The sequence below is a fragment of the Mixophyes fleayi genome, chromosome 9 (genome assembly GCF_038048845.1).
Source record: "Mixophyes fleayi isolate aMixFle1 chromosome 9, aMixFle1.hap1, whole genome shotgun sequence".
Classification (NCBI taxonomy): Eukaryota; Metazoa; Chordata; class Amphibia; order Anura; family Limnodynastidae; genus Mixophyes; species Mixophyes fleayi.
The window spans coordinates 82,955,814-82,980,982 of record NC_134410.1 but is presented as its reverse complement, the minus strand read 5'-3'; the positions used below and the strand labels follow the sequence as shown (position 1 = coordinate 82,980,982).

The 25,169-nt window shown below is 43.7% G+C and overlaps 1 protein-coding gene across 6 annotated transcripts in view; it reads right to left on the bottom strand.

The window, feature by feature from the left end:
- The window catches only part of GABRA3 (gamma-aminobutyric acid type A receptor subunit alpha3), a 252,998-nt gene that overhangs the window by 2,425 nt on the left and 225,404 nt on the right, over positions 1-25,169 (bottom strand). The window lies entirely within an intron of this gene.

The following is a 25,169-nucleotide window of genomic DNA, read 5'->3' as shown; positions in this document are numbered from 1 at the left end:
TCCGTTTTATTAGACACCTGTAGCCCCTTATTATAAAGTTAATATAAAGTTAATGCATTGTATCTTTCTCTAGTACAAAGAAGTTACAGTCCAAAAAAAACTAAATTTGTGTGGCCTCAATTGAAGCTCTGTTCCATAGGTTTACAAAATCTGTTCTTATGTCTGCTATTTTTCTTTTTAATCCACAGCCTGATAATTCTTCCCAGTTCAGTCTTCTCAACGTATTCTTCCTAGTGTTTAATCCTCAGTCTCCCTTCTAACGTCTGTCAACTCAGTGCTTTTTGATTTCCACTAATTATTTCACACATCAGCTGTCCAATCCCTGGAGAACTTAACATCCCCTTGTAAAGTTATGTTGCTATGTTGCATGTTGCTAGTTTAATGAGAATATAAAATCAGGATGATATTGTACTTCAGGACTCAAAAAGGATTCCATATGCCTATAGATTCCCTTGAACGCCCACTACTCTTGCCACGAATACTGATTTGCTTTAGTTCCTGCAAATGCTTATTACGTTTAAAGTTGAAACTCGTGATTTGAAAACAAAAATCACCTTGCTACTGTTATTCTATCGTGAGCTCTAGGATTTCTGCTTTTGAACACACAGGCTTCCAATTTTTCACACCTCACAATATTTGTCTTTGCTGCCTGTCAGTTAAATCTTCCCTTACTGAAAGTGGTTTAGTAGCGGATGGAGCAGGTTTCATTATTGAGTGTCTTAGTATATCTGGAGATATTCATATACAAATTTCTGCATTTTCAGTGGATTCCTCTTTCTCTGCTGCACGCTGCTCTTCAAAATAACTCTGCTTTCTAGCAGAAATAAAACACTGCTCATGTCCTCTGTACATGGCCTAGGTGCCTTAATCCACTGGGCGGGTTGTGGGTGGTTTACAGCTTTATTATACCAGCCCAGACATTTCGTATAGTGGTACAAGGACGCCACCAACATTAAAGGCATCACCATGGCATCCACTATTCTCCTGGCCCAGAAGTGAAAGTGAAACTGTTTTCCTGGGTCCACATTTTAATATTTCACCAAACCTTCTATACACACAAACAGAAGAGACCATCAACAAAATAAGAAGGTGATTCCAGCAGGCATCCATAGTCACAAATAGCAGATTGGCACTCCAGATTTTGCAGCATCAGGGGAGAAGCATCTGAGGGAGCACTATAAAATATGCATGGTTCCTGTCATCCAGGAAGCCTGTTAGCCTGCAGAGGAGAGGGGTTAGTCACTGAAAACCACAAAAAAATGAAAAGGAGAGTCTCAACACCATACATTTTCTCTTGAAACTGAAGCCCATTAGAGAACTCTGGGCCTATTCATTATACCGGGGCCTATATTAACCCCATTCATATGTCTCATTAACGCTATCTCTACAATATTGTTGCATACATTTTATTTTGTGAAATGTATGTAACATATGAATCTGTGAAATGAATACTGCAGTTCCATAGGTAAATTGTGAGCTGCTCTGGATGAAGAACCTCCCTGGTTTTCACATGATATACCATATCTATATACTCTGGTAAATATATAAAAAAAAAGCCAAAGGTAGACATATTTCAGGCTACTTAAGTTCTAGTACACTATTATTGTATTAACATATTTAACAGCCTCTGAGACTTTGTTTTAATCTTGTTGTACACGGCTTTGCTGTGCAGACTCCCATATGCGATTTACAAATGCCCTTCTACAACTACACATATTGTTACACTGTAACATATGACATCAGACACTTCCAATATCCATATTGATATGATCTAATATATTCCTCCTAAGTACAAATCAATACCCTCCATAGAACATGCCATGACAGATCACTTTATCACTCTCTGAGGCTCAGAGAAGAAGGAACCGCAAAAACCCAAGATACCTCACCACAACCCAACATTCTCCAATTCTCCCATAGGGCCATTCATCAACAAACCCTATAAAACAACATCCCTCAAGATATTATATGCACACTGCATTATCATACAGTGCATGGAGAGGTCTTGAGAAAGTTACAGAGACAAAGGGATAGATTGTAATGGACATACGGTCGTAATCTTACACGACTTCTGCTGGCACACTCTCTTGCCAAGATGACTGCTTAAACAGCTCACTGACAAACTTAAACATTCTGGGCCTGAGTCATTAAGAAAAGTAAGTCACAAAAAGGAGTAAATGTTCTCCGGGACAAACTATGTTACAAACCAAGGGGTGCAAATTAGTTTATTATTTTGCACATAAGTTAAATACTGGTTGTTTTTTCATCTATTATTATTATTATCATTTATTTGTTAGGTGCCACAAGGTATCCGCAGCGCTGCACACAGTACTAACAGTAGACTATACAGGGTGAAACCATACAGAACAATGAACAAAAAGTACAAAAACTTCAGAAACTCCGGCCAGTCATTTGCAGTTAAGACGGAGCGGAAGAACAGGTATGGAGACAGGAGGGGAGGGGGCCCTGCTCATACGAACTTACATCCTAAGGGAGGGTAAACAGACCAGGCACAAGAGGAGCCAGTTGAGGCAAGAGGAGAGAACGGAGGACGAGCAAAGGGAGGAGATGGGGTTAAGTAGATGGTTGGTAGGCTTTGAGGAAGAGGTGAGTTTTGAGTGCACGTTTGAAGGAGCACAGAGTAGGAGAGAGACGGATGGAATGAGGGAGGTCGTTCCAGAGAAGGGGGGGCTGCATGGGAAAAGTCTTGGATTCTGGAGTGGGGAGAGGTGATAAGGGTGGAGGAAAGGCGGTGGTCGTTGGCCGAGCGCAGGGAGCGGGCAGGAGTGTGAATGGAGAGGAGGTTAGAGATATAAGGGGGAGTAGAGTTGGAGAGAGCCTTGTAAGTGGTGGTAAGGAGTTTGAAAAGGATTCTGTAGGGGAAGGGGAGCCTGTGTAAGGCAAGGCAGAGAAGGGAGGCAGAGGAGGAGCGTCGTGAGAGGAAGATGAGTCTTGCGGCCGCATTGAGTATAGAGCAGAAGGGGGAGAGACGAGAGTGGGGGAGGCCAGTGAGGAGGAGGTTACAATAATCAAGGCGGGAGATGATGAGTGCGTGGATGATAGTTTTGGTGGCATCCTGAGACAGAAAAGGACAGATGCAGGCGATGTTGCGTAGTTGGAAGCGACAGGCTTGGGCACGGGAATGAATGTGGGGGCAAAAGAGGAGTCGAGGGTGACACCCAGGCAGCAAAGTTGCGACAGAGGACATGGTGGTGTTGTTGACGACAATAGAGAGGTCATCTTGGGATGGGAGTCTGGGCGGAGGACAGACAATGAGTTCAGTTTTAGAGATATTGATTAAGAGAAAGCGCTCGGACATCCAGGAGGAGATGGCGGAGAGGCAGTTGGATACCCGAGTGAGGAGGGTGGAGGAAAGATCAGGAGAGGAGATATTGAGTTGAATGTCGTCAGCATAAAGGTGATACTGAAGACCAAAGGAGGAGATGAGAGCACCAAGGGAGGAAGTGTAGAGCGAAAACAGTAGAGGGCCAAGAACAGAGCCCTGTGGGATTCCTACGGGGAGAGGGTAGGGGGAGGAGGAAGAACCAGACGTGGATACAGAGAAGGAGCGATTAGCGAGGTATGAGGCGAACCAGGCATGGACAGAACCAGAGAGGCCGAGAGAGCACACAAATACATGATAGCTTTATTTTTACACTGAAATTTAAAGTTGATCTATGACATGCCCGAACCCAACTATAAATCTTTCCCCAAATTTTAAATTTACCTCCCCTCCAATGCAATATGGTTTTGTCCAGGTGCAAAGTTACTCTTTTTTTATGCTTTGCTCTCCTTAATGACTCAGGCCCAGTAAGTTCTGATGGGGATTTATGCTAAATCAAGCCTCTCACAGCAGACAAACTGTCTTACAGCCCTTGAATATTTAACAAAGGTCTCCGAAACATTAAACATTCAGACAATTCCACACTATTACAAATAGAGATAAGAAGACACCATAGAAGTGGGGGAACTTTCACATCTGGCAATTTCCGACATTTCAGAAATCACAGTCCATTCCACTTCAATCAATCACTCCTTATTAAACAGATCCTGAAACATGACTAAAGGAAAAGGGTGTATGATCCTTTCAATCCCCTGTATATAGGCAGCCCAATAAGGAATACAAGCAATCAAAGAAATCAAAAACACACTAAAACCAATGCAAACAATATCTAGAGCTCACTAGATCCTCCCTGTTTGAGATCATCCTCAACTCTCAGGACCTCTCTGTCCATTACTTCACTATTGAATAAAACAATAGTAAAAATTTGGAAAGTTGTTTTAGGAAAAGGACTATGCAAAACACAACCATCCCATTCCAGAAGCAGAGTACAGAAACAGCTCTCTGAACCTAAAGAGAGTTGCAAGATCAGACAAACTAGAGAAAAGCGAGGAGACATTAGAACTAAGAGCAAAACCCAAAATAATGAGAAAAACACAAAGGGTATTTTTAACCTTAGTGACACTACCCTTAGCAACCTTCAAATACAAGTACTTAGCAAGGGCCTTAAATTCACCCCTAGTAAAAAAAAATCAATAGATCAACATACACACATTAATCCGAAAAGGATACCTTAAAGAAAAACTTTACTCAAGAAAACAGAAACAAAAATGCAATTAATGCATTGGATACTACACTTTTATATATGCAGGGCTTAAAAACAAATCCACTCTTCTACCCAAGCTACATGAAAGTAGCTTTTGTGGAAATTTTTAGAAAAGCTAGAAGAAGATGACCTGAACAAACTCCCCCTGGTTGAAAAAAACTTTGATCGCTTATTTTTTGTTAGATTCTGCTCAAAGAATTAAAGGACAACAATCCATTATAATCAAGGAGGGAGAATTCCGATTCTCAAGAAATCTGATTACGAGCCAGAAATACTAAAATAGCTTGAGTATACATTCACTAACGAACCATTACCTAGTGACCCTACACAATACAGACCTAGGAAAACTCCTCAGAAAAGCTTTACAGGACGGTATCATTAACAAAGAGGAACTCAATTTCCTTTACCGTAAACATCCTAAAACACCACAATATATCACACCAGTGATATATTGCCTTCCTAAGATGCACAAAGCCTTACACAACCACCCAGGGCGACCTATTGTCTGTAGAATTGTCTCTAGGATTGATTCCCTTACATCAAATTTGTCGGAATGCATTGACCACTTTCTCCAACCCTTGGTTGTTAAGCAAAATAAGTTATCTAAAGAACAACTCTGATATACTGAGGATTCTCAAGAAACGGACCTGATAAAAATATTATACGCTACTTACATATGACATAACATTCCCCTATACGATTATAGAAAATGAAGCTGGATGTACGCATGTCAAACACAAATAGACTTCATTATTGAGGCCATTGAATTCATATTATGAAAAAAATATTTCTGGTTTAACGGGCAATATCCGGGGGACAGCAATGGGTAGTAAATTTTGTAGAATGTACTAAATAAATGATAATATAATCTGATTAGTAGTTTACCCCAAAGACCTTTATCAAGAAAGTGAACTTAGAACTTAGATTCCAGCCTCTAGTAATCGCCATCATTTATGGAACATCCATGAAGAGCAATTTATAATGTGAAGAAGAAATTGCACTGACCTCGAGGCATATGAAAACCAAGCCTCATCCCTCAAAAAACGATTCCTTGAACTGAATTACAAAACACAGATAGTTAACAGTGCCTACCATGACACTCTTAAGCTAGAGAGGGAATCACTTCTGATCACTAGCAGTAAAAAACACTAACAAAGGGAAACTAACGTGACTTTGATCACACAATTCAGCAGCAACTCTAAAGAGTTTGAGAAAATCATTTGCAAACATTTGCCTATCCGCCTTAAGGATGACAAATTGGCTAAAATCCTTCTTCAAAAACCTGCAATTATCTATAGGAAGACTGACAAGTGTAGGAATAAGCTGGTCTCCAGTTTTCTTCCCCTGTCTGTAAAGCTAAAGCTGAGACCTGCTTAGGGGAAGGGAAAGAAAGATTCTACTTCTACTAGCAAAGTATGACTAAGCCACTTACAAGCTTCAAATCACAAACTACAAGAAAAGAGTTTAAGGTTAAAAGCAAAATCTCTTATGATACAGCAGGGGTTGTCTACCTTTTAGAGTGACCCTGCGGACTCCATTATGATTAGAAGATAGTGTTCAAACACCTCAGGAATATCAAGAAACAATTAGACACTCATAGGGGCATATATTCAATTGTCCTGTTTCCGCGGCGCGTTAAAACTATTACCGTTAAGCTGGATTTCAGCTTGCGGCTTAGGGAGCTGCGAGCTGAAATCCAGCGAGAAAATTACCGTAATAACTGTTTTTCCCGTGCAGCATTACCGTAATAACGGTAATAGTCCATGGAGTGCAAGATTTTCTGCGTTTCCGCTGACAATTGAATATGCCCCATAGTGTGTTAGACCATTTTGCTAAACTACCACAAACATGATCATAGTTTCCTTTAAGTTCATCAGTATAAAAAAGTTTCCCAAACACTGGAGTTTGTGTCTGTGTGTATGGGGGCTACATCAAGCACATTTCTAGGGAAGATCACTGGATTTATCATCATCATCATCTATTTATATAGTGCCACTAATTCCGCAGCGCTGTACAGAGAACTCACTCACATCAGTCCCTGCCCCAATGGAAATTACAGTCTGATTTCCTAACATACATACACACACACACACACTAGGGTATATTTGATAGAAGCCAATTAACCTACAAGTATGTTTTTGGATTATGGGAGGAAACCAGAGCACCCAGAAGAAACCCACGCAAACACGAGAAGAACATACAAACTCCACAGAGATAAGGCCACGGTCGGGAATCAAACTCATGACCACAGTGATGTGAGGCAGAAGAGCTAACCACTAAGCCACCGTGCTGCCCCCATTTATGATGTGGACATTATCTCTCCTAAAGGTCTAAACTTATATTTTGATTTTGGTACCTTTCTTAAAAACTAAATGCAAACATGTATATACCTGGTATGCTTACTGGTCTCTCCCCAATATCTGTACCTTTAAGCTCTTAGCTACATACTTATCAAACTTACGACTTCCCATTTTGTCACTGTTCCAGTATCCTTATTTTAGTTTGACATTTACCCACACCTTTTGTGGTTTTGATATTAGCCTACATTTCGTAATTCAGGCAAATGAAGGCTAACAGGGGCTAGTGTTATTCATGTTTTTGTCTGCATTGTGGGAGCTAATAGGAGCCAATTAGTGGCAGTATCTGTAGACACCTTTGCACCAATTTAGATAATTAGTGGGCGGATCTTTTGACTATATAACTCACACTTGAATGAATATGTCTTAATTTTAAATGCATCCCTGAAGAAACCTGTTAATACAGGTATAAACATTGCAACATTTTTCCTGACAGTTATTGCCATTTATGAACATCTATGTACATCTTTGGAACAATACATAGTTTTAAGTGTGAATATTAGAGAAGCAGTATCTCCGAGATAGAGAGCTAGTTTGTGCTTACCAAAGCAGCAGCATACACACTGCTGCCCTACCTGAGACAACTCATTTGCAGACTGCACCAACGCAGTGTTAATCTGCTTACAAACACCCAACATCGACTTTCCTACGGCTGCTGGGCACATCTAACCACTGACCATATCTGACATCTGGGACCGCAGAAAACACCTCTAATTCAGGAGAGGTAAGAAGAGTCCTTTTAAGATGATATGGAATACACAGAGAAAACTACACATGTAACTGTTCTGTTTTGCAGACTGCCATCACATTTTTTTATGCAACACTTTGAAGTATCAGTCCCATTGTACTTAAAAATACATATATTAACCTATTTGAACTTCTTATCTTTCCCTGGACTATGCTCACACTTTTTTGGAACAACTTAAAGACAATATTTACAACTGACAACTGCACCATTTACAGTGCAATATTTCTTAGGTGTTTATTGACATCCTTATACGAACTGTGCCTCCAGTATTATTTTCAGATTATTTATCAACATTTTATCTATATATTTTTGGATATTGAATATGTCTTGATTTGTTTTTCTTTCACTACATTGTTCATCATTTGCCTATTACTATTTGATTACTGTGACACCTTATCTATAGGCATTGTATTTGATTATACATTTATTTACGAGTTCTAGCCAGAACACGCTTATATTAATAAGCGTCTATACTGACTATATAAAATTGTTTATGCAAATAAATGTCTTTCATATACACAACTTTCTGTCTAGTATACTAGATTACTCTGACACGTCCCCTACCCACCTTCACAATCCTTTTTTCATGTAATAGATAGTTAAGTCTATAGTTGTTGCTCTGTTATGCCTCATAAATTATGAATTGTAATTTATAAATTATTTAAAATTATTCATACATACAGCATTAACGCCCTAGTCTTTTCATAACACATTTAAATACATAATATCCGGAAGACAAGCTTATGAACCCTTAGATTTACACTTATAAATGTCAGGAAGTCTAAATCTCTACAGAAGGCAATTGTTATGTACCCCAGTTACTCCCATCCATTATTCAAAGTAGCAGATCATGGGCAATAATATTTGGCATAAAAAGTCTGGTTTCATTTCATTTTTACACTGTTATTTTGATTTTTATATTGTATTTTCTTCCCACTCCACTCCTCCACTACTTTCCTAAAAGGAAAATATTAAGGATTGGCTATCCTCATTTCCAAATGCCTTCTACTGACAGAGGTTTTCCATCAGATAGTAAAGGACTGAAGAGTTTTTTAGTAAAATGTAAAATATGTGGTGAACACTTAACATTTGTTAACTTATATTCCCCAAAGCAGGGTAAACCTGCTATTTTACTAGGATGCCAGATTATTGTACCTATATAAGAAGGCATCCTGATCACAGGTAGCAACTTGAATTGGGTCTTGGACCCTGCACTAGACTCCTCTATGGTACCCATTAGATCTTCCCTGCATTCTCATGGAAGGTAAGAATGCTGCTCCATGAACACCAGCTGGCCAACACCTTCAACATTCCCTGGTAAGAGATTACATATTTTAATCCTCCCCAAACACAGTATACTCTAAAATTGATTACTTCCTAACTAGCCACAGCACTTACACTTAATTTTGGAGAGCAGCATTGCCCAGGTCACATGGGCAGGTCATGCCCCAAGCTACATTTTGATTATCTTCTTAACAAAGGTAATGGATTTGGCGGTTTAATGCAACAAGGATAGATTATTATATTTATCTTAATGACACACAAAGTAGTTACAAAATTACAATTTGAGGGATAAATGCATACAAATGGGTTCCCTATTAAAGAAACAGAGAGAGAGGCAAAAAGATAAACAACTCCTGCAAAAAATAAAAACCCTAGAAACATCACATAAGGCAACGCCTTCCCCATCTGGGGATACATTTAAACAATTAGTCTTCACTAGTGTATACAATAAAACTTTCCAAGTAAACCGATCACCTTTGCTACTACAACCACTTAATGAAATTTTAAAGTCCTTTTACCAGCCTTTAGAAGTAATATAAAAGTTATGCCCAGTTTTCAGTTATAGACAGATTTCCTTACTTAACATAGATCTCAAATTATATGCTAACTGTGACAGACCCGGGCCTTATATTGAGAATATCGTGCCAACCCGGTCTGTCCTCAGTGGGCCAATTGAACAACCATGGCCTACTCTGTTATTAAATGCCGCTCGGTGGCCAGATCTGTTATTCTTGTGGTGTCCAGAAAGGGAGGGGGCAGGCAGCTCACAGGAAGTGTGAATCAGCTGTGGACCCTGTGACATCAGAAAGTTGTGGAAGGGGTTAAAAAGAGAAGGATCAGGACCTTATCTAAAATCAGGAGGGGGTCTCTCCCTGTTTGCTAACTATTGTTCTAGCAACTCTGCAACACAGTCGAATGGCACCATCACCGCAGGGGGGAGACCACTGATGTCATGCACTATTTCCACGACTGTTACCACCCAAACTCTTCACACCACCAATCACAAGAGGACAATGAGTGGGAGGTTGACCCAGGGAGGTGGCCAGGATCAGAGGACTTGTGAGAAGGGACAAAAAGGAGCTGTCTGGGGGAGGGGGGTTATTGTTGGAGAATCTTGAGACAGCGAGGACTTGGACTGTTTGAGAGTAACCGTATTTTCGCAGGGCCTTAAAGGAATGCTTGAGGCAGGAGCTTCTTGACAGAGATCGGACAGTGTACCTCTAGGACTGATTCTGTTACCACTCCATCGGGAGACACTCGCAGATTCTGGGGAATTGGTGAGCCTACATCGGTAGGGAGACTAATACCCAGGGTCCCACCAAGCTGGTGGAGAGTTGGTCGAGCGGCTGGGATCAGCAAGATACACAGACCCACCTTAAGGATCGTAAACCCTGGCCCACTTGGATTGTCAACTGTGGATTTTATTACCAGGAGTTTGGGCCTGCTAAGACTCTGTGCTTGGAGGTAACCTGCTGGGGACTTTGTTGGGGAGTTTTTACTTGCACTGGTGATTTTCTGACACTTGATATATTTGGTGGAGGAACAAGTCTCTCCTTGGGGAGCACTGTTGTATTTTACTAAGTGTGTGCACTTTGTTTAATAAAAGGGATTATTATTTCTTTCCTGTCTCCTTACCTGTGTGACCTGTGAACCTAGAGGACTGGGTATCTAGAGAGCTTTGGTTATAACCCTGGTGTCCTCACACTAACCTTCTTGCTAATCGCCTTGAGGCCCTCCTGCCTGATGTGATCTAGGTGTGTAATTTATAGTGATCAGATTTGTTTTGTGGCTGGATATGAAATGAAGGACAACACTACTAAATACTTGAACCCTCGTGCCAATCAACACACCTACATACAATTATCCTATCAACAGATGGTTAAAAAGCGTTTAATAGGTCCTATTGTCTCTCACCACTTCTAACTCTAGAATGTAAGCTCTCACAGGCAGGGTCCTCTCCACCTATTGTCTCATGTATATCTCATATCTCTCCTATCCTCAAAAAACCCAATCTTGACCCCACCTCTCTTGCTAATTATCGCCCTATCTCTCTTCTCCCCTATGCCTCCAAATTACTTGAGCGGATTGTCTGCAGCCGCCTAACCAGGCACCTCGCGGACAAATCCCTCCTTGACCCTCTCCAATCTGGCTACCGCCCCTCTCCATTCTACCGAAACTGCCCTGGCCAAGGTTACTAATGATCTCCTATCAGCCAAATCCAAGGGTCACTTCTCTGTACTCATCCTCCTTGACCTCTCTGCAGCCTTTGACACCATGGACCACCCCCTCCTATTGCAAACTCTTCTCTCTCTCGGCCTCTCTGGTTCTGTCCATGCCTGGTTCGCCTCATACCTCGCTAATCGCTCCTTCTCTGTACCCACGTCTGGTTCTTCCTCCTCCCCCTACCCTCTCCCGTAGGAGTCCAACAGGGCTCTGTTCTTGGCCCTCTACTCTTTTCGCTCTACACTTCCTCCCTTGGTGCTCTCATCTCCTCCTTCGATCTTCAGTATCACCTTTATGCTGACGACATTCAACTCTATATCTCCTCTCCTGATCTTTCCTCCACCCTCCTCGCTCGGGTATCCGACTGCCTCTCCGCCATCTCCTCCTGGATGTCCGAGTGCTTTCTCAAAATCAATATCTCTAAAACTGAACTCATTGTCTTTCCTCCGCCCAGACTCCCATCCCACCATAACCTCTCTATTGTCGTCAACAACACCACCATCTCCTCTGTCACCCAACTTCGCTGCCAGGGTGTCACCCTCGACTCCTCTCTCTCTTTTGCCCAACCACATTCATTCCCTTGCCCAAGCCTGTCGCTTCCAACTACGCAACATTGCCCGCATCCGTCCTTTTCTCTCTCAGGATGCCACCAAAACTATCATCCACGCACTCATCATCTCCCACCTCGATTATTGTAACCTCCTCCTCACTGGCCTCCCCCACTCTCGTCTCTCCCCCCTCTGCTCTATACTCAATGCGGCCGCAAGACTCATCTTCCTCTCACGCCACTCCTCCTCTGCCTCCCCTCTCTGCCTTGCCTTACACTGGCTCCCCTTACCCTACAGAATCCTTTTCAAACTCCTCACCACCACTTACAAGGCTCTCTCCAACTCTACTGCCGCTTATATCTCTAACCTCTTCTCCATTCAAACTCCTGCCCGCTCCCTGCGCTCGGCCAACAACCGCCTCTCCTCCACTCTTATCACCTCTTCCCACTCCAGAATCCAAGACTTTTCCCGTGCAGCCCCCTTCACTGAAACAACCTCCCTCGTTCCATCCGTCTCTCTCCTACTCTGTGCTCCTTCAAACGTGCACTCAAAACTCACCTCTTCCTCAAAGCCTACCAACCATCTACTTAACCCCTATCTTCTCCCTTTAGCTCGTCCACCCTTCTCTCCTCTTGCCTCAACTGGCTCCTCTTGTGCCTGGTCTGTTTACTCTCACTTAGGATGTAAGCTCGTACGAGCAGGGCCCCCTTCCCTCCTGTCTCCATACCTGTTCTTCCGCTCCGTCTTTACTGCATATGACTAGCCGGAGTTTCTGAAGTATTGGTACTTTTTGTTCATTGTTCTGTATGGTTTCACCCTGTAGTCTACTGTTAGTACTGTGTGCGGCGCTGCGGATACCTTGTGGCGCCTAACAAATAAATGATAATAATAATAATAATGTCTGTCTACTGTCCATTTCCATCGTTTTGTCCTCACTTGTTTTTTGCTACATTCTATATGAGTCCCCAGAGTTTTACTCACAGTTATCTTGCTACTTATGTACAACTGCCCTATGTATTTGTGATTTTGCTTCTCTGCATTTTGATCAAGTGTAGTATCTGTTCTTATAATGCTTCGGCCAAAATCACTAAAGAACAGGGAACATGGCTTCAGTTGCTGCTGCTGGAGCTCCAGCCTCCACATCTGTTCCTGTACCCTAGGAAGAAGGGAGGAAAGAACCTAGCACCCAAGGCTCTCCCTGAGGCTGGAGCCTCTGCCTCCACCACCCCTCCAGCTACTGGATAAAGAAAGTCAAGCCAGGATCACTCCAGTGAATTCCCACACTGGAACACTGGTTGAAGTAGACAGATGTCCTCAAGCTGAAGGCGGTGGATGTAAGGGACCCAGACATGACAACTGAGCCTTTGGTAAGAAGATGAACCTTAAGTAGGGCTTTTCAAAGGCTGAAACCCTTAGCATTCAAGGGTATGTTTTAAACCATCTTCTCCTCAATTGCCCTCTGCAAGGGGTCTTGGGTGGCAAGTGATCCATCATTTTCTGGCTTATGAAAGATGACAATGCGAATAATGGTCTTCAACACCTGGACGACTCAGGACTCCTCCACTACGCTAATCTGCCAAAAAACAGCAGGAACTGCAAGGGAGAGGGTGGTTGAACGCATGTGGAAAAGCTGCTAGGTGTTGGCCTGCAGGAATTACCAAATGACAGGTCACAAGGCCAAGGACTGCTCACAAAAACATCCTGCAATGTCTGTGGCCTTGCAAGCCACATGTAAAAGCACTGCTCCCAGAGGGCCAGAACCTATGCTGCAGCAGCAGGAAAAAGCTACTGCCCTGCAGCCTAAGCCAGCCCAGAGTCAGCAGAAACCCCATTATCATCATCAGGAATGTAAGAAACGTGCCACGGTTTTTCTCCTGGAGCAGGCTCCTTGAAACTGAATTGTGCTCTGTTGGATGTGTTGGAATTTGGAATAGCACAGGGATGCCTAGATCACATGGAAGAATTTTGATTGTATGACTGACTGGTGGGAATATGTTAAGTTCAAAATATGCAGTACCTTTCAGGGTAAAGGAAGACAACAGAGGAACTTCAGGAGGCTACAAAGACAACTGCAGTCCCTGCTGGACTGTGCAGCTGCAATGTGAGAGATGATCTGGTGGAATCCAAGGGGACCCTAAAAGGAACTTTGAGGAAGAATCCAGATGCATCATCTTCTGTTTAAAGGTGGAGAATCTGGAGACGGATGAGAAATGCAACTCTCAATACTCTTTGGTATTCCCAGGTGGGCGTCATGGGAGTAGTTAGAAATTACCACCTCTACTCTCATATGACGACAATGATGCAGCTGATAATTTCCTTTCAGGTATCACTAACTGTCACTCACCGGACCGCGAGTGCCTCTGCGCTGGTGCGTGGCTCCCTAGCCTTCCTGCCGGCACCTGTCCTAAACCGCAGCCGTCCACCATCCTAATGGACTGCGCATGCGCAGTTCCCAAGAACTCTTGTGACTGTTGCTTTTAATCCAAATTGGTTGATCAGGCAACTCCATATTTAAGGCACCTGTGTGCATTACCTCATTGCCTGATCTTGAGTCTCATTCCCTGTGAGTCTCTGAAGGTGTCTCCTGTGTTCTACTAGTGTCTTCAGTTTCCTGCTGATTCCTGATCTACTCATCGCTGGTTTCCATACCCGCTACTGTCTCCCGTGTACTACTAGTGTCTTCAGTTCCTGTGGATTCCCTGTGCTACTCATTGCTGGTTTCCATACCTGCTACAGTCTCTTGTTTCCTGCCTGTGTCCTCAGCTGGACTCTGATTACCGGATCTACTCACCTGTGGTTCCTACACTCGTCTCTGCCGTCCAGCGTCTCTGCAGTCCCTGCGTCTCCCTGTGGACAGACTGTTCTACTGAATAGCGGTATGCCTATCTGTTATTGACTTTCTACGTTTACTCTGCATATCCGCTAGGACAAGTTTCCACTCTCAGCAGCGGTATCCATACCCGCTATAGACTGTTATTGTTACGCTGCATACCTGTTTGGAATTAACCGTACTACTCAGTCGTTATATGCATAATTGTGATTGACTATCCATTATTGGACTGCATATCTGTGCTGAGCAAGTCTCTACCAAGCAGCGCCACACATACCGTTATAGACTTTGCTGAATACGCTGCATATCTATTGGGATCAAGTCCCTCTGTGCTCTCAGTGTCTGCATCCTATTATCCTTGTATGCCTCCACTCATCGACACCTGTACACATCCTCGCCTATTAAGCAGTGGTACAACTTGCTGTACGCAGACCACTGACTTCCCCGCTACCTGCCTGCTCCTGGACAAGTCTTCTCACCATAAGCAGTGGTACAACTTGCTGTACGCAGACCACTGACTTCCCCGCTACCTACCTGCACCTGGACAAGTCTTCTCACCATAAGCAGTGGTACAACTTGCTGTACGCAGACCACTGACTTCCCCGCTACCTACCTGCACCTGGACAAGTCTTCTCACCATAGCAGTGGTACAACTTGCTGTACGCAGACCACTGACTTCCCTGCTACCTCCCTGCATCTGCTCACGTCCATCCTGATCTCCGTGTTCAAATCTGCCTTTCCACTATATCAGCTAGTCGCTGATTCATTGACCAAAGATTGCTGCAAGTCACTGACTTTCCTATTATTTATTGGCATTCTCTCTCCATCTGCTGTGATATCTGTTCCGCTAGTCACCCCGCTAGCAGAGGACAGTTGTGAGAACTTCACTACTCTGGTAAGCCCAGTCATCTGGTGAAATCCTGGGCAAGACTCCTAGTGCCCGTGACAGTAAGATCAGGACATGACAGACCCAGGATCGGAACCAACAGCTAAAGAGATGCTGCAGTATCTGGTCACCCGAATCGAACAACAAGATGTTCGCCAACAACAGTTGTTGCAATTTTGTCAGGCTTTAGCCTCCCAAGGAACCCCTGTGCAAAATGTAGCAGCAACCGTTGAGCCTCCAGTATCTCCATCTCCTTCCCCAGTGCCATCCCAGGCATCCATCGCTTCCACGCTACACCTGCCTACTCCTTCTAAATATGATGGAGATCCCAAAACCTGTAGGGGCTTTCTTAATCAATGCTCCGTTCATTTTGAACTTCAACCTCATAACTTCTCTACTCATCGTTCCAAAGTGGCCTACCTCATCTCTTTGTTTTCCGGACAGGCTCTCGCATGGGCCTCCCCTCTGTGGGAATGAAATTACCCTTTATTGCAAGATAGTGCCTTGTTTATTTCTACGTTTCGAAGTATTTTTGACGAACCTGGTCGTGTTATCTCTGCAGCTTCCAGTATCCTCCGACTACGCCAAGGATCTCGGACTGTGGCTCAGTATGTCATTCAATTTCGGATACTTGCCTCTGAACTTCAGTGGAACACTGAGGCACTGATTGCCGCCTTCTGGCAGGGGCTTTCCGATAAAATTAAAGACGCACTGACCTCTCAAGAGTTACCCTCCTCCTTGGATGATTTGATTTCCCTTTGCCATCGTGTAGACATGAGATTTCGTGAGAGAGATTCTGAGAGAATAACTTCCTGCAAAGTGCCTCTTCACTCAGTATCTCAAGTTCGTCATTCTCCACCTCCAGTAGAACCTATGGAGCTAGGTCGCTCTAAACTAACATCTGAGGAGAGAGAACGAAGCTCTCTACTCACATGCTGAACTCATGTCCTAGGAAGTCGGGAAATGCCAGGCCCTAACCAGTTCTGGAGAGGTAAGGTTAGGGTCCCTGGAGCCCTCTTCATGTTCTACGAATGTGAAAGTTTGTGGTTTTGATGCCACTGTTTCCTTTGCTACCAAATCCTTTGTCTCTCAAGCACTTATAGATTCTGGAGCTGCTGGAAATTTTATCTCTAGTTCCCTAGTGAATCAATGGTCTCTACCAGTGATTTCCTTAAATGTTCCCATTGCCGTTACTGCTATTGATGGATCACGTATAATTAATGGTCTCATTACTCAAAGTACGTCTCCACTGACTCTTCAAATTGGAGCCTTACACCAAGAAAAAAATGTCTTTATTGATCCTTCCTGTTACTACCAGTCCCATCGTACTAGGCCTTCCATGGCTTCAACTTCATTCCCTTCAGATTGACTGGAACACTCCTCAAGTTGTTCCACTCAAAATACAGCAGACGTCCATTTCATCATGTCCACCGGGCCTCCCTCCTCAGTATGCTACCTTTGCGGATGTGTTCGATAAGGTTCAGTCAGAACGCCTTCCTCCTCATCGGGTATGGGATTGTCCGATTGACTTACAACCTGACAAGAGTCCTCCTAGGGGCCGTGTGTATCCACTTTCATTACCTGAGAATCAAGCAACATCTGAGTACATTAAGGAGAACATCCAGCGAGGATTTATCCGACCTTCTACCTCTCCCGCTGGAGCGGGGTTCTTTTTCGTAAAGAAGAAAGATGGATCCTTACGTCCCTGTATAGATTTTCGTGGACTCAATGCCATTACCATCAAAAATCGGTACCCTATTCCGTTAATTACTGAACTTTTCGATCGCATTAAGGGAGCCCGGATCTTTACCAAGTTGGATCTTCGAGGTGCCTATAATTTAATCCGGATCAAGTCCGGAGACGAATGGAAGACAGCTTTTAACACCAGGGATGGCCATTATGAATATCTAGTTATGCCCTTCGGGTTGTGTAACGCCCCCGCTGTCTTCCAGGGTTTTGTGAATGAGATCTTCCGGGACTTGCTGTATGTCTGTGTCGTCGTCTATCTGGACGACATATTAATTTTTTCCCAGGATCTGCCCACTCATCATCAACAGGTGGCAGAGGTCCTTTCCAGACTCCGAATAAATTTTTTATTTTGCAAACTAGAGAAATGTTCATTCGAGTTATCCCAGATTCCATTCCTGGGATACATTGTGTCCGGAGTCGGTCTTAAGATGGATCCAGAAAAGGTGAACGCTGTATTACGTTGGCCCCAGCCAACTACTCTCCGAGCAATCCAACGCTTTTTAGGATTTGCGAATTATTACAGACGCTTCATTCAAGGGTTTTCGTCCATTGCCTCTCCTATAGTGGCCCTGACCCGCAAGGGGGCTAACACTAAATTGTGGTCCTCCGAGGCCCTTCAAGCTTTTCAGTCTCTCAAAGAGTCCTTCTCTTCTGCTCCTGTTCTTCGACAACCTGATGTGACGCTTCCCTTCTTCCTAGAGGTAGACGCCTCTAATGTTGGCTTAGGGGCCATATTATCCCAAAGATCGGAGCAACAAAAATTCCATCCTTGTGCCTTTTATTCCCGAGGTCTTCTACCCACGGAGAGGAATTATACCATCGGGGACAAGGAGTTGTTGGCCATAAAAGCAGCATTAGAGGAATGGAGATATCTATTGGAGGAAGCTCGTCATCCTGTAACTATTTTTACGGATCACAAAAACCTGTCATATCTACAGTCAGCTCAATGTCTAAATCCCCGTCAAGCAAGATGGTCTCTTTTCTTTTCCCATTTTGAACTTATTATAACCTTCAAACCGGCTGCTAAAAATAAAAAAGCAGACACCCTGTCTCGGGCATTCGTGACGTGCTCAGACGTTGAAGATGGTCCTAACCATTCTATTTTAGATCCCAAGTGTGTGTCTCTGGCCACTTCGTCTACCAAGGTGCTACCATTTGGGAGAACCCTCGTGCCTCCATCTCTTAGGAGGAAAATATTGTCTTGGTTCCATTCTTCACGTTTTTATGGACATTCGGGAGAACGCAAGACCTTAGAAATCCTTTCTCGAAGCTACTGGTGGCCCTCTATGAGGAAGGATGTCAAAGACTTTGTGGCCGCTTGTAAGCTGTGTTCCCAGTTTAAAACTCCCCGCAGAACACCAGCGGGATTACTACAACCACTTCCCATTCCTTCCAAACCTTGGACCCATATTAGTATGGACTTTGTCACCGATGTTCCTCCAAGTAAAAAGTGTAATACTATCTGGGTAGTGGTGGATCGATTTTCGAAAATGGCACATTTCGTTCCTTTGACCTGTTTACCTTCTTCATCTACTCTGGCTGATCATTTCATCAAAGAGATTTACCGAATTCATGGATGTCCTTCTGAGATTGTTTCGGATAGGGGAGTGCAATTCGTTTCCAGATTCTGGCGAGCGCTTTGTAAGACCTTGGGTATTCGGTTATCACTCTCATCTTCCTACCATCCTCAATCAAATGGACAGACCGAGAGAGTCAATCAAGATCTTGAAACTTTCATTAGGATGTTCTCCTCAGTCAACCAAGACAACTGGGTAGATTTACTCCCATGGGCTGAGTTCGCCCATAACAACATGTATCACGAGTCATCTTCAAGAAGTCCATTCTTTGTGGTTTACGGTCACCATCCGTCTTTCCCGGAATTTCCTGCCCTCCCTCCCACCCAAGTTCCTGCTGTGGAGACTGTTTGTCAGACCTTCAAAGATATCTGGTCTCAGGTCAAAACCTGTTTAAAAAAGACATCTGCCAGATACAAGTCCTTTACGGATAAAAAGAGGCGGGCTATTCCACTAAAGATTGGAGATCGTGTATGGCTTTCTACTAAAAATATTTGTTCGAAGGTTCCATCTATGAAGTTTGCTCCTCGTTTCATTGGTCCATATAGGATCATTCAAGTGATAAATCCAGTCTGTTTCAAACTTCTACTACCTTCATATCTCCAACGCCTTCCATGTGTCATTACTCAAGCATCTTATCATCAACCGTTTCTCTGTTCCTCCTTCAGCACCTCGGCCAGTTCAAGTTCATCAAGAGAAGGAGTTTGAGATCACTCATATTTTAGACTCAAAAATTTTGCGAGGAGTTTTTCGTTTCCTTGTGCACTGGAAGGGCTTTGGTCCAGAGAAGTGTTCCTGCATCCGGGCTGATGATCTCAACGCCCCAGCTCTCCTGAAAAAATTATATTCCCAGAATCCGGGCAAACCCGGCTCCATGTGTTCTGTGCCCACCTATAAAAGGGGGGGTACTGTCACTTACCGGACCGTGAGTGCCTCTGCGCTGGTGCGTGGCTCCCTAGCCTTCCTGCCGGCACCTGTCCTAAACAGCGGCCGTCCGCCATCCTAATGGACTGCGCATGCGCAGTTCCCAAGAACTCTTGTGACTGTTTCTTTTAATCCAAATTGGTTGATCATGCAACTCCCTATTTAAGGCACTTGTGTGTATTACCTCATTGCCTGATCTTGAGTCTCATTCCCTGTGAGTCTCTGAAGGTGTCTCCTGTGTTCTACTAGTGTCTTCAGTTTCCTGCTGATTCCTGATCTACTCATCGCTGGTTTCCATACCCGCTACTGTCTCCCGTGTACTACTAGTGTCTTCAGTTCCTGTGGATTCCCTGTGCTACTCATCGCTGGTTTCCATACCTGCTACAGTCTCTTGTTTCCTGCCTGTGTCCTCAGCTGGACTCTGATTACCGGATCTACTCACCTGTGTTCCTACACTCGTCTCTGCCGTCCAGCGTCTCTGCAGTCCCTGCATCTCCCTGTGGACAGACTGTTCTACTGAATAGCGGTATGCCTATCTGTTATTGACTTTCTACGTTTACTCTGCATATCCGCTAGGACAAGTTTCCACTCTCAGCAGCGGTATCCATACCCGCTATAGACTGTTATTGTTACGCTGCATACCTGTTTGGAATTAACCGTACTACTCAGTCGTTATATGCATAATTGTGATTGACTATCCATTATTGGACTGCATATCTGTGCTGAGCAAGTCTCTACCAAGCAGCGCCACACATACCGTTATAGACTTTGCTGAATACGCTGCATATCTATTGGGATCAAGTCCCTCTGTGCTCTCAGTGTCTGCATCCTATTATCCTTGTATGCCTCCACTCATCGACACCTGTACACATCCTCGCCTATTAAGCAGTGGTACAACTTGCTGTACGCAGACCACTGACTTCCCCGCTACCTACCTGCACCTGGACAAGTCTTCTCACCATAAGCAGTGGTACAACTTGCTGTACGCAGACCACTGACTTCCCCGCTACCTACCTGCACCTGGACAAGTCTTCTCACCATAGCAGTGGTACAACTTGCTGTACGCAGACCACTGACTTCCCTGCTACCTCCCTGCATCTACTCACGTCCATCCTGATCTCCGTGTTCAAATCTGCCTTTCCACTATATCAGCTAGTCGCTGATTCATTGACCAAAGATTGCTGCAAGTCATTGACTTTCCTATTATTTATTGGCATTCTCTCTCCATCTGCTGTGATATCTGTTCCGCTAGTCACCCCGCTAGCAGAGGACCGTTGTGAGAACTTCACTACTCTGGTAAGCCCAGTCATCTGGTGAAATCCTGGGCAAGACTCCTAGTGCCCATGACACTAACACTATTGATCCTGCAGGTAAGGTAGCCATGGAAGCTCCCCCTGGTGCTACTAAATCCTTTATGCTGAGTAGGACCCCGGGCAGTGATGGTCTCCCAGTGGAGTTCTATGTAGCACTGTGGAATATCATTGGTCTAGACTTGCTAGAGCTGCACTTCAGATGATGGTGGAGGGCAGAATGCCTCTGTCGTTGGGAGAGGGAATGATCGCAATCCTGTATAAACGCAAGGAGGAGAGATGTGACCTTAAAATTAGCATCCCATATCTCTTCTAAACATGAACTACAAGATTCTCACCAAGGAACTAGCCAACCAGCTAAAGGCTGTCATCGGACATATAGTTCAGACCTGTGGCATTCCTGAATGCAGGATTGAAAGTAGTATTGCACTACTCAAGGGCGGCCACTGGTCAGTTTTCATCAGGAGAAGGCCTTTGATCGTGTTTTACATGAGTTTTTGCAAAGGGCACTGCAGTTATTAGGTTTGGGAAAAATGTTTTGTTCGTATGATAAGTTTATGTACATTTACAGCTCACTGTTGGTGAAGACTGACACCTTTTTCTTGATTTGTCTGGGGTCAGAGAAGGCTGTCCTCTTTCAACTCCTCTTCTTGTTTGTTGTATAGAATACTTAGCTGTGTGCATCCAAAAGAATCCAGAGATCAGAGGGATTACCACACCAGGACCAGACCAACAAGAGGGCAAGTGCTTGCTCTACATGAATGCCGTCACTGTCTTCTGCACTGACCTGTGTTTGGTGACAGCACTCCTCCAGACCTGTGAGAACTGCAGCCGAGCTTCAGGGGCAATGGTCAACTGTGGGAAATAAGAGGTGATGCTCTTTGGGCAGTGGCATCATTTTTCAGAGGCAGGCTTCTCTGTGTATCACCGGCTTCACTAAGAGGCATACAGCCGACAATCTGTTACAAAAACTAAGGGATGTCATAGCTACATGGCTTATCCCACTTGGACTCTCCTCAGGATATGTCATTTCTGATAATGCCACCAATATTGTGAGAGCATTACAGCTGGGAGAATTCCTTCACATTCCATGTTTTATTCATACAATCAACTTGGTGGTGCAGACCTTTCTGAAATATGACCGGGACGTGCAGGAGATGCTGTCTGTGGGGACAATTCCGGCATTCTGCAACAGCATGTAGGACCTTGAAGCAGCTGGTAGTAGTCAATTTAACAATACTGACTACCCCGAAAGCGACTACAACGACATGGCAATTCCGAAGACCACTACCCCGACCTGAAAAAAAAAAACAAGCTGGGTCCGGCTTACCCTAACTCCTAAAATAATACTTACATTGGATGAATGGCAACCGGGTCCGTTGATCGGCACTTTAAAAGGAGTCGTGTTTTGACGTGACGTTATTTTCCACAGTCAGAAACACATTGGGTCGTCACATCACTTCATCTGTGTCATGGTAAATCATTTTATTTCTTCAGGTCGGAGTAGTAGTCTTTGGAATTGCCATGTCGCTGTAGTCGCTGTCTGGGTAGTCAGTATCGTTAAATGGTACGACACCCGAAGCAGCTACAAGAACAGTTTAATTTTCTCTGCCAACAACTGAAGTAAGAACTGGTAACAAGGTGGAATTCTACCCTTTATATGCTTCTGAGAATGGAGGAACAGTGAAAATCCTTCCACCCTTACTCCTCAAGCCATAACATTGGGAAAGGAGGGGGAATGTATTTTAGACCAGTGCAGTGGAGAATACTTTCCATGTTGTGCAAGGTGCTGAAACCATTCAAAGTAGTCACCTGTGAAGTGAGTTCAGACACTGCTAGCTTGAGCAAAGTGATTCCCTTAATTAAACTTTTGGAAAAGCAGCTTGGAAAACTGAAGGAGGAGATGAAACAAAGCAATTATGCTAAGTATGTCGGACTTGTAGATCAAGTACTTTATTCGCTTCGCCAGGATCCAAGAGTTATCAAAATCTTGAAATCGGATCACTACATTTTGGCGACTGTGCTTGATTCTAGGTTTAAGAGCTATGTCTTCTCCTTGTTTCCAACTGACCCAGATCTCAAGAGATGCAAGGAGATCCTGGTGAGCAAGATGACAGCTCAAGTGGTACATGACACAACGGCAGCTCCTTCAGTTTCTTAGGCAACTGCTGCTATGAAAAAACTTAGCCTTCCCAAGAGACCCAGGGTATATGCAGATGACTCAGCACAACATTTTGACATCTGGTCTGGTCTCAAAGAATTGACCAAAACCCATGACACCTCTACTGTAACTCCACCTGATCCTACTATCAATATCCAAAGGATGGATGGAAGATTATTTTAATGACAGCGTACAAGTAGACACGTCAAACAGTCCCTTTACATACTGGGAGGAAAAAAGGCAATTTGGAGACCCATGTACAAATTCGCTTTGCAAAGCTGCCCACCCTCCAGTGTGTACTTGGAAAGAGTTTTCAGTAGAGCTGGGAACCTTGTCAGCGATCAGTGTAGCAGGCTACGTCCTAGAAATTTGGAAAAAGATGATGTTCATTAAAATGAACTATAAATTCCACGAGGAAGGCCTTTACCGGCATCAAAGTACAGAGACTTCTGTAATGGTGGATTCCAGCGGAGATGAATTAATATTGTGTGAGGATGCTGTACACGCTGGTGAGGGTGAGGATGAGGCTGAGGATGATGACATCAACATCTTGCCACTGTAGAGTTCATTAACAGTACTATTAGCTTAGAGGCCTTAAGCCCTATGTTAGCTTGTTTTGTGGGAGCCAAAACAAACCAAGAACTTCCCTGTCGCTGAAGTGCTTGCTTTGTTAAAGTGTGCATGTCCTTTTTAAGATCCAAAATAAGGGAGGGTGAGAGGGCCCAAGGATAATTCCATCTTGCACCACTTTTCTTTTCTGCCACTGCTGTGTGACATTGTTTCCTAGATGTGCTATGAACTGCCATGTGTTTTTGCCGTTGTTCTGTCGATTAGATTGCAGCAGCTACAAGAACAATTTAATTTGCCCAGCCACCAACAGAAGCAAGATGTGATAACAAGGTGGAATTGCACCCTTTATATTCTGTAGAGTATGCATGAACAGCAAAATTAGAGTTCATTGGTTTGTTACACTGTACCTGTTACCACTCCTGTTTCTGTGTGAGTTTGTTAAACCTTTTTAACATATTTTCCAAGGACAATTAGATCTTACAGTGTTTGACATTTTGGGCTTGGTCTATCAGCTTGTGTAACAGTCGACAATTGAGGTTTCAACAGTATCATTAGGTCGCCAATTCACATTGTGGACAGTATGATTAGTTAAACTATTCAAATGTGGACAGTAATATTATAAGGCAAAGGATATGGTTAAGAACAGGTGTAGGGACAGGTCTGCAGTCTTAAGAGTTCATTGACAGCACTGTTAGCTTACCTGCTTTAAGCCCATTGTTACCTTGTTTTGTGGGGACCCAAACAAACCAAGCACGTCAGCCACAAAAGTGGCACTCCTTGTCGCAGAAGTGCTTGGTTTGTTAAAGTGTGCATGTCCTTTTTAATATCAAACATAAGAGTGGGTGGGATGGCCCAAGGACAATTCCATCTTGCACCACTTTTCCTTTCAACTACCGCTGTGTGCCAATGTTACCTATAAACTGTTTTGCAAAAGTTAGCTTTCCCAAGACACCCATTGATGATGTAGATGACTCAGCACAACATTCTGACATCTGGGGCTAAATGTATCAAGCTAAGAGTTTTCCGGCGGGTTTGAAAAGTGGAGATGTTGCCTATAGCAACCAATCAGATTCTAGCTGTCATTTTGTAGAATGTACTAAATAAATGATAGCTAGAATCTGATTGGTTTTTCAAACCCGCCGGAAAACTCTCAGCTTGATACATTTAGCCCCTGGTCTGGTCTACTCTAAAAGAGTTGATCAAAATTCGTGACACAGCTGCCGTAACTCCACCTGATCCAACTATCAACATCAAAGAAATTATTAAACATATTACATCAAAGTACAGAGAATACTGTAATGGTGCATTCCACCGGGGATGATTTAATATTGTGTGAGGATTGTGTACACACTGATGAGGGTGAGGATGATGACCACAACATCATGCCACTTTAGAGTT